Below are 9,064 nucleotides of genomic sequence, written 5' to 3'. Positions count from 1 at the left end.
GACCTGAAAAAGGTACATCAACTCAGAAAAATATGACTCCACAAGGGACCAAGGTCATAATAGGGAGCAGAGAGGAAGGAACACCAGGGATACCGAGGTATATAATAGGTGACCGACCACAGCGTGAATTGGTTTTTACTGCCAAAACACTCATCATCCGAAAGGAGGGCTTGAAAAAGCAAATCGACTTACAGGATGGACATTCGAATCCACAAAGGGAAGACGAATCCTACTCAACTGGGGACACAAACCCAAAGAGCGCATGAGATACAATATCCATTACCGTCAGAACGTGGATAGAATACTCGCATGAGATATATTATCTATTACCGTCAGAACGTAGATAATATACTCGCATGGTAAGAGACACCAAGGATACCGGTTACTGGGTATATAATAGGTGATCTACCGAAGACGTGGATTGGTTTTTACTGCCAAAACACTCATCATCCGAAACACAAACTGGTTAAAGGATGGATATTCGATTCTACAAAGAATACGAATCTTACTCTACTGGGTAAAATCAACAAAGGACTCCAACCAAAGAGTGAAAGAGATATATTATTCATTACCGTCAGAACGTGAATAATATACTCGGAAAGGAAAAGACACCAGAGATACCGGTTAGGGCATATAATAGGTGACCAACCACAAAGAGAGACAATCGATACCAAGCATACGGGTAAACGAAAGACAACTCAAAGGGATAAACTGCAAGCATTCGGCAATTATCCGAAACAACAAATATTCGACTCCGCGAAAGGGAAATAACGAATCTTACTCGACTGGGGAAACACAAAAGGCTTCGACTGAAGAGTGCATGAGATATATTATCCATTACCATCAGAACGTGGATAACACACTCGCATGGAAGATTATCCACAACCGGTTACTGGGTTAACAAAGGATAAATCGACCGAAAAGAAAGGCATCGGGATACCAAACTAGGTATATAAAGACGACCAATCAAAGGGAGCAACAATCATTACCAAGCAAACGGGTAAATGAAAAGCGACTCAACTGGGGATACATTGATACAAAAATCAATGACCCAGGGGTGAATTGCATAAACAACAATTATCCACAAAGACTAGCTGGGGATATATTGATAAACAATCAATAATCCGGGGAACAAATCACTAGCAAACGGTGAAAAGACCCACTGGCGACTTCAAAGGGATAAAATTGCAAGCATACGGCAATTATCCAGAAGACTTGCTGGGGATATAATTGCTAGCATACGGCAATTGTCCACAAGCAAAGGGAGGAATATCAATATCAAATATTGAATGAAGATAACCACAAAGAGTAACCATCATCGGTTAGGATGAACAACAAGGTTAACTCTACAAAGGGGAGAAATTAGGGTTTAAAACTACCGAATACGGGGTAGAATACCAAAACTCTGGCTGAGGATAAAATTGCTAGCAACCGGCAATTATCCACCTGTACCACAAGGCACAAACTCCGCTAGGGAGAAAAACACAATCATAACAATCCGCCATCAACCAGAACGAACCACAAAGGTTACCTCTGCTAGGGGAAAAGAGATAGGACTTACAACTACCGAATACGGGGTAGTGGCCAAAAACTCTCGCTGAGGAAAAGGGTATATAACCACAAATTCCACCAAGAAGAGGGAACATAGGACTTACAACTACCGGTTACTGGGTAGAGGCCCGAAAAGGTTCCGCTGGGGATAAAAGAAATAATGTCGGTTACTGGGCAAATCATTCATTTATTCCACAGGGAAGCACAAGAAACGGCTGACAACCGCCAATTCAGGGTCGAACTGAAAAGACAGACTGAATCAAGACTCATCCTATGAGGATATAACTCAATAGGAAAATTCATCCCAATATATGTGTTGGGAGGAAACGGAAGAAACCGTCATCCACGAGGATAATCTCAGTGGGGAACTGCAGAAGGAAAGACCGACACTTTCTGCTTATGGGGCTGACTTTATACGGAGAGATTTTAACACCCGACATCTGCTTGGGAAGATCTATTGGAGATCTATATCACCCATAGCAGGAGGACAACAAACAAAAGATATATGGCAAAAATGCAACATGAATATCTGAATGTTTTATGATTATGCATGAATATGCGTAATTTATGTTTGATGAATGCTGACAAAACAGACATATCTAACACAAACAGGCCCAGGAATCAAACGTCCGGTACTACACTTCCAGGGGAAGAACCAACTGGAAAGCCAATCTGCTGGAGATCCACCTGCTGAAAAGCAAAGATCTACGGGGAGGCAAAAGATCGGAGATATCAAAGAAATCCCAAATCTCTGAGTAATGGATCAACAACAACCCAACCGACGAACAGAAAGTCACAACAGGCACAAACAGCCACAAAGACAAATCTGTTGGGGAAACAGGAGAAATCCCAGGATATCTGTAGGGGAATCCTCAGTATCAAAAATTCATCGCATAAGCGAGAACTGCTATGAAAGCAACTCCACACAACTCCGCTGGGGAACAACCCACTGAGGAAGAACAGATCATCCAAGTAGAACCTACTGCGCAAGCAACTCTACCTGGGGAGAACAGAAGTATCCTCTCCATCGGGAACACATCCACTGAAGGAAAACAGATCACACAAGTAGATTCTGCAACAAGCCACTCCACTGAGGATCAAACAGCAATAAGGAAATCAACCCAATCTGTGGATGATAGACCACCAACCCAACCTACTGGGGCAACAGAGGTTTCAACAGGCAGAAACTGCCACAAAAGCAACTCTGTCGAGAATACCAGCTCTGGCGGAGACTCTGAGGGAACATCACAGATACAATCCTGGATCTGTTGGGAATACCAACTCCAATGGGGATTTTGCAAAAAATACAATCCACCAAACCACAAATCTACTAACGGCTCCACTGGGGAAATCCACTGAAGAATCCACTGAAGATATGGAAGAGAGCTAGGGATCAACCACAAAATGCTAACTCTTTTGAGGAGAACATCCACAACTGCTGAGGAGGAACTTAAACACTGCCCTGCTGAAGGGATAAGCACTCTGATGGGGAGATATCAACTCCGCTGGCGACTTGGCCGGGAAGGGAGGACTGCTGGAACAGACGAAGTCTTCCACAAGCGCTCTGCCATGGGGATATATCACAGATTCCACCAGCGACTATGCTGAGGAAAGATAGCAACAACCCTGCTTGCGACAATGTTGGGGAAAGCGGTAAAGTACCGGGATATCATTCCACCAACCACTGAATCTTCAACAGAAAACAACCACGCTGAGGAGAGAAACAACAACTCTGCTAGCGACTGCACTGGGGAGAAACGGAGTACCTGGGTTTCAAACCACCAACTACCGAATCTTCCAAAAGGAAAAACAACCATGCTGGGAGAGAATATTGCTGGAGAAGAAAACGAAGCCTTCACCAAACACTCTGATTGGGGAATATCCCACAACAACAACCCTGCTTGGGGAACAACCCCAACAACAAATCAGGAGAAAGAGGATACAACCAAATGCCAGGAATATGGACAAATGTCTTACCTGTTAGAAATCATGCCACCCTCGGGAGAGCACTGAGAAATTCTTAAGTATCCTTTCATCATTGTGAATGTTCACTTTGTTTAAAACAACAAAAATTTTTTGAAATTTTTTTTTGTTTAAAATAATGACATTTTATCAATTAAAACATGCAAAACATTTGTTGAATTGAAACAAATAGGAGTGCAAATAATTGGATAAAAAGCTCAAATTTATTTGATGGAGTGGTAGCCTGCAAATGGCAAGACTCCATAGATCTGTACAAATTTGAAATCAGTGATATATATTGGAAGAGGGCTACATTGAACATAATGATCCTTTCTCTACCAATTTGAATCTCGATGTATTCGAAGCTTCAGTCGACGACGAATCGAGAATCTCTGACGAAAACGGCTGCAGAACAGACAGTCTTGTCAGGATGCAGTTACTTACCGAATCCCTAATTTTTGCCTAGATTGCCCCAGGGTGAGATACTCAATCTAGCGGGATGCAAATATACTTTTTTTTCAAGTCTCTAACTTTTGCCTGGATCGCCCTTTCGGGTTCTCCACCGAGACGCTCATTTTTGCCTAAGCCGCCCTTTCGGGTTTTCAACTTAGCGAGCTATTCTGTTTTTCATTTGCATATACTTTTTTTCTAGGCAAAGTATTTCTTGACTGCATCTGAATTCACAGGACGAGTGAAATCCTCCCCATCCATTGTTGTAAGCATCAAAGCACCGCCTGAAAAGGCTCTCTTAACAACATATGGACCCTCGTAGTTTGGAGTCCACTTGCCCCTGGAATCGGGCACGAAAGACAAGATTTTCTTGAGCACGAGGTCACCTTCTCGGAACACACGAGGCTTGACTTTCTTATCGAATGCTTTCTTCATCCTCTGCTGATACAACTGACCATGACACATGGCAGTCAATCGCTTCTCTTCAATCAAATTCAACTGGTCATAACGACTCTGAATCCATTCAGCATCAGTCAACTTGCCTTCCATCAAGACTCTCATTGATGGGATCTCCACCTCTACTGGGAGAACAACCTCCATGCCGTAAACAAGAGAGAAAGGGGTTGCCCCTGTTGAAGTGCGGACAGATGTACGATAACCATGCAAAGCAAATGGCAGCATCTCATGCCAATCTTTGTACGTAACTGTCATCTTCTGGATAATCTTCTTGATATTCTTATTAGCAGCTTCAACAACCCCATTCATTTTAGGTCTGTAAGGAGAGGAATTATGGTGTGCAATCTTGAATTCAGCGCACAACTCATCCATCATCTTATTATTCAGATTAGATCCATTATCAGTAATGATCTTATCTGGAACACCATAACGGCAAATCAGCTGGTTCTTGATAAACTTCACAACCACCTGCCTCGTCACGTTCGCATACGACGCAGCTTCAACCCATTTGGTGAAGTAATCAATTGCTACGAGAATAAACCTGTGCCCATTGGACGCCTTCGGTTCAATCATGCCGATCATGTCAATTCCCCACATAGAGAGAGGCCATGGTGATGAAGTCACATTCAGAAGTGTCAGAGGAATATGAATCTTATCCGCATAAATCTGACACTTGTGGCATTTCTTCACATATTTGCAGCAGTCAGACTCCATTGTCAGCCAATAGTAGCCCGCTCTCAACATCTTTCTAGCCATGGCATGTCCATTGGAATGAGTACCAAATGAACCCTCATGGACCTCAGTCATCAACAGGTTTGCTTCGTGTCTATCCACGCATCTGAGCAAAACCATGTAAAAATTTCTCTTATACAGCACTTCACCACTGAGGTAGAAACTGCCTGACAACCTTCTCAAAGTTTTCCTATCTTTCACAGATGCCCCAGGCGGGTAGACCTGGTTCTGGAGGAAATTCTTGATATCAAAATACCAAGGCTTGTAATCATTCACTTCTTCGACTGCAAACACGTGAGCTGGTCTATCCAAGCGCCTCACGACAATGTTGGGAACTTCATTCCAATACTTCACAACAATCATGGAAGCAAGCGTAGCAAGAGCATCTGCCATCCGATTATCCTCTCGAGGAATATGATGAAAGTCAACTTCTGTAAAGAACGTTGAAATCCTTCTTGCATAATCTCTGTACGGAATGAGACTAGGCTGATTCGTCTCCCATTCACCCTTGATCTGATTGACAACCAGGGCCGAATCACCATACACATCAAGATGCTTGATTCTCAAATCAATACATTCTTCTAGTCCCATAATACAGGCCTCATACTCAACCATATTATTCGTGCATTTGAAAGTTAGCCTTGCTGTAAGCGGAATATGCATGCCATGAGGAGTAATAATTACTGCCCCAATACCATTCCCGTACTGATTCACAGCGCCATCGAACACCATCGTCCATCTGGACCCAGGTTCCGGACCTTCATCAAGTGTAGGCTCATCACAATCTTTCATTTTCAAATACAGAATCTCCTCATCTGGGAAGTCGTACTGAATAGACTGATGATCTTCAATCGGCTGGTGCACCAAATGGTCAGCCAAGATACTACCTTTGATAGCTTTCTGAGCTCGATACTCAATATCATACTCAGACAACAACATCTGCCAACGGGAAATCCTCTCAGTTAAAGCAGGCTTCTCGAAAATATACTTGATTGGATCCATTCTGGATATCAACCAAGTTGTATGATTTATCATGTACTGGCGCAAACGCTTAGCAGCCCAAGCCAAAGCACAACACGTCTTCTCAAGCATAGAGTACCGAGACTCATAATCAGTAAACTTCTTACTGAGGTAGTAGATTGATAACATGAAATTCTATCACATTTTAGGACTTAATTCAATTAAATTATATTATTATTTACTTTAATTTATTTCATTTTATCGGATATTACGCGGTATTTCCTTTCTATTTATCTCAGGTATCTATTTGAAGCAAAAGTAAAAAAAAGGAAGAAAAGGAGGTGCAAAAAGAAGTTTTTGGAAACAAATAGCAAAAGCCAAGCCCAGCCCAAAGAAGGCACAGGCGTTGTGCCTGTGACGAGCGTCACAGAGGTTGTGACGAGCGTCACGCTATATGCACTTGTGTGACGAGCGTCACACATGGTGTGACGGACGTCACACCATTCCCCTATATTTGAGGCACAAGGAACGCTTCAGAGAAGTTGAGTCCTATTTCCACGCCCAACTATTCTGCACGTTGAAGACTTTTGACGCGGAAGGCAGTTGCAGGAGGTAGCATATAAATAGTAGCTTTTTGGAAAGCTCTAGGTTCCACGCTTTTTCCAGATTTTTGCCGTTTTCGCATTTTTTCTTCTTCCAGCAGCTTAGGCATATTTTTACAGTAGTACTTTTACAAATTTCTATATTGTTTTCTTTTGCAATTCTATTTTCCTTTCTAGCTCTTAATTAATTTTTCGCACAATAGTTTCTACACCGGAAACTATTGTGTACCTTTTACCGGATCTAACCTTACGTTAGAATCTAGGTTTTTTTATTCCTTCGTTTTATTTTTCTGCCTGATTGAAGAACTCAAGAACAAATCCAACCGGTCTGTGGTGGAGTGTTCAAGACTGCTATTTAATTATTCAGGTTCTATATTTATTTGTTGAATTTATATATGCTTGTTTTTACTATTAATTTATACTGTTTGCTTGCGATGAGTCTGTTTATGCATGATATTTATTTAAGTCTGTTTAGCATGTCTGGCTAATTTATTTAGGTATCGGTATGTAAAGTAAGCGGAATGAAGGAATCAAAACTAAGTTGCTTTAATTAAGTTTAAAATTAAAATCACTCTTTTTACGGTCTCAATTTACAGGTTTAATAACAAAGTTTTTGTACGAAAGTAAAAGACATAAAGAAGTTAAAATCAATAGAGCGAGAGTTTGAGGTTTTGACTGGACAGTGTAAATTGGACATTAATTCTAGATCAGGGCGAGAGCAATTTTTAGAGTTAATTAAATTCTAACCTTTTTCAAAAAGTATTTTTAAAGATTGAATGTGAGGACGAGAGTTAAGCATTTGAATTTAATTATATAACCTAAGTCAACAGAGCGAGAGTTTGAGATAAGGGTGTTTAAACGATTAGTGTTTTCTTAAAAAGAGTTTCTACGGATTCTATTGTTTTCAAAAAGTGGTTTTTGACTTAACTATAAGTGACAGCTACGTTAATATAAAATCATAGTTTATTCAACAGAGCGAGAGTTTGAGATAAAACTTTTAACCAATAGCGTCAACTGAAAAGATTTATTTTTAAAACCAAGAGACCAATAAAGAATTGATTCCCTAATTACGACGAATTACGTACCGATATCCGCTTTATTGATATTTAATCTAGATTTTAGTTTAGTTTTAACCTTTCCCCCAAACAATCAAAATATCATCTGCCTTAGCTTTACGAAGTAACCTTAGATAACGGTATATCGATTCATAAGTCCCTGTGGAATCGATATCTTTTAAAACTACGCGATAGAACTGTGCACTTGCAGTTTGTACCCCAATTCGACTCATAAAGTCGAGCGATCAAGTTTTTGGCGCCGTTGCCAGGGACTTTTATTTAGTCGATATCGTAATTCTCCTGTTACGCTGTAGAGACTAAGGCTTTTCTTTTTCTTTTCTTTCTTTCGTTGATTTGTATGCCACGCACTCGCTCTCAAGGCGAACCGCTCTACTTACGAATCAACGACATCGAACTATATCTCCGAGTCTTACGACGAATTCGGGAATATCGTGCTGCAAACAATCTCCCTCCTGTAGAACTTCCTGATTTCAAAAATATTTTCCCTTCGATACCCGAGATGGCAGAACCAGCTCGTGCTCTTAGAGATTATGCCGCTCAATCGCAAGATGAACCGCATTAAAGCATTGCTCCACCCGCAATCGAAGCAAACAACTTTGAACTTAAACCTTCACTGTTGCAGGCAGTGCAACAGAACCAATTCTCTAGGAATCCTACCGAGGATCCTAACCTTCATTTATCCGTATTTGTCCAATACGCTGATACTGTTAAAGCTAATGGTGTCACTTCAGAGGCAATTCGACTTCGTCTTTTTCCTTTCTCACTAAGAGATAGCGCTAGAAGATGGCTTCAATCTCTTCCTTCCAACTCAGTCACCACATGGAACGAGTTGAAGAAAGTTTTTCTTGCTCGATATTTTCCGCCAAGCAAAACAGCTATGTTAAGATCCCAAATAAATGGATTTAAACAGAAAGATAACGAGTCTCTTTTCGAAGCATGGGAAAGATACAAAGACATGATGAGACTTTGTCCACATCATGGTTTAGAAGACTGGTTAGTAATTCATACATTCTATAATGGTCTCCTGTACAACACGAGGTTAACAATAGATGCCGCCGCAGGTGGTGCACTAATGAACAAACCTTATGCTGACGCTTACCAACTTATCGAAAGCATGGCTCAAAACCACTATCAGTGGGGAACCGAACGAACAATGGTGGAAAAACCTCAAACGAAAACTGGCATGTACGAGATAAGTAACCTTGATCATGTTAATGCAAAGGTGGATGCTCTGGTCCAGAAAATTGAAAGTTTAAATGTATCACCTCCAACCAC

The 9,064-nt window shown here is 41.1% G+C and overlaps 1 non-coding gene across 1 annotated transcript; it reads right to left on the bottom strand.

Annotated features, from left to right (window-relative positions):
- Positions 1 to 8,666: 8,666 nt before the first annotated feature.
- Positions 8,667 to 8,773, bottom strand: LOC127133146 (small nucleolar RNA R71). The gene has a single exon (XR_007807139.1). It is a non-coding gene; the product is annotated as a small nucleolar RNA R71 (small nucleolar RNA).
- Positions 8,774 to 9,064: the final 291 nt, after the last annotated feature.

Source organism: Lathyrus oleraceus, chromosome 3, assembly GCF_024323335.1.
Source record: "Lathyrus oleraceus cultivar Zhongwan6 chromosome 3, CAAS_Psat_ZW6_1.0, whole genome shotgun sequence".
NCBI classification, from domain to species: domain Eukaryota; kingdom Viridiplantae; phylum Streptophyta; class Magnoliopsida; order Fabales; family Fabaceae; genus Lathyrus; species Lathyrus oleraceus.
Note: the sequence above shows the minus strand (reverse complement) of the source record. Positions and strands in the feature narration are given on the sequence as shown.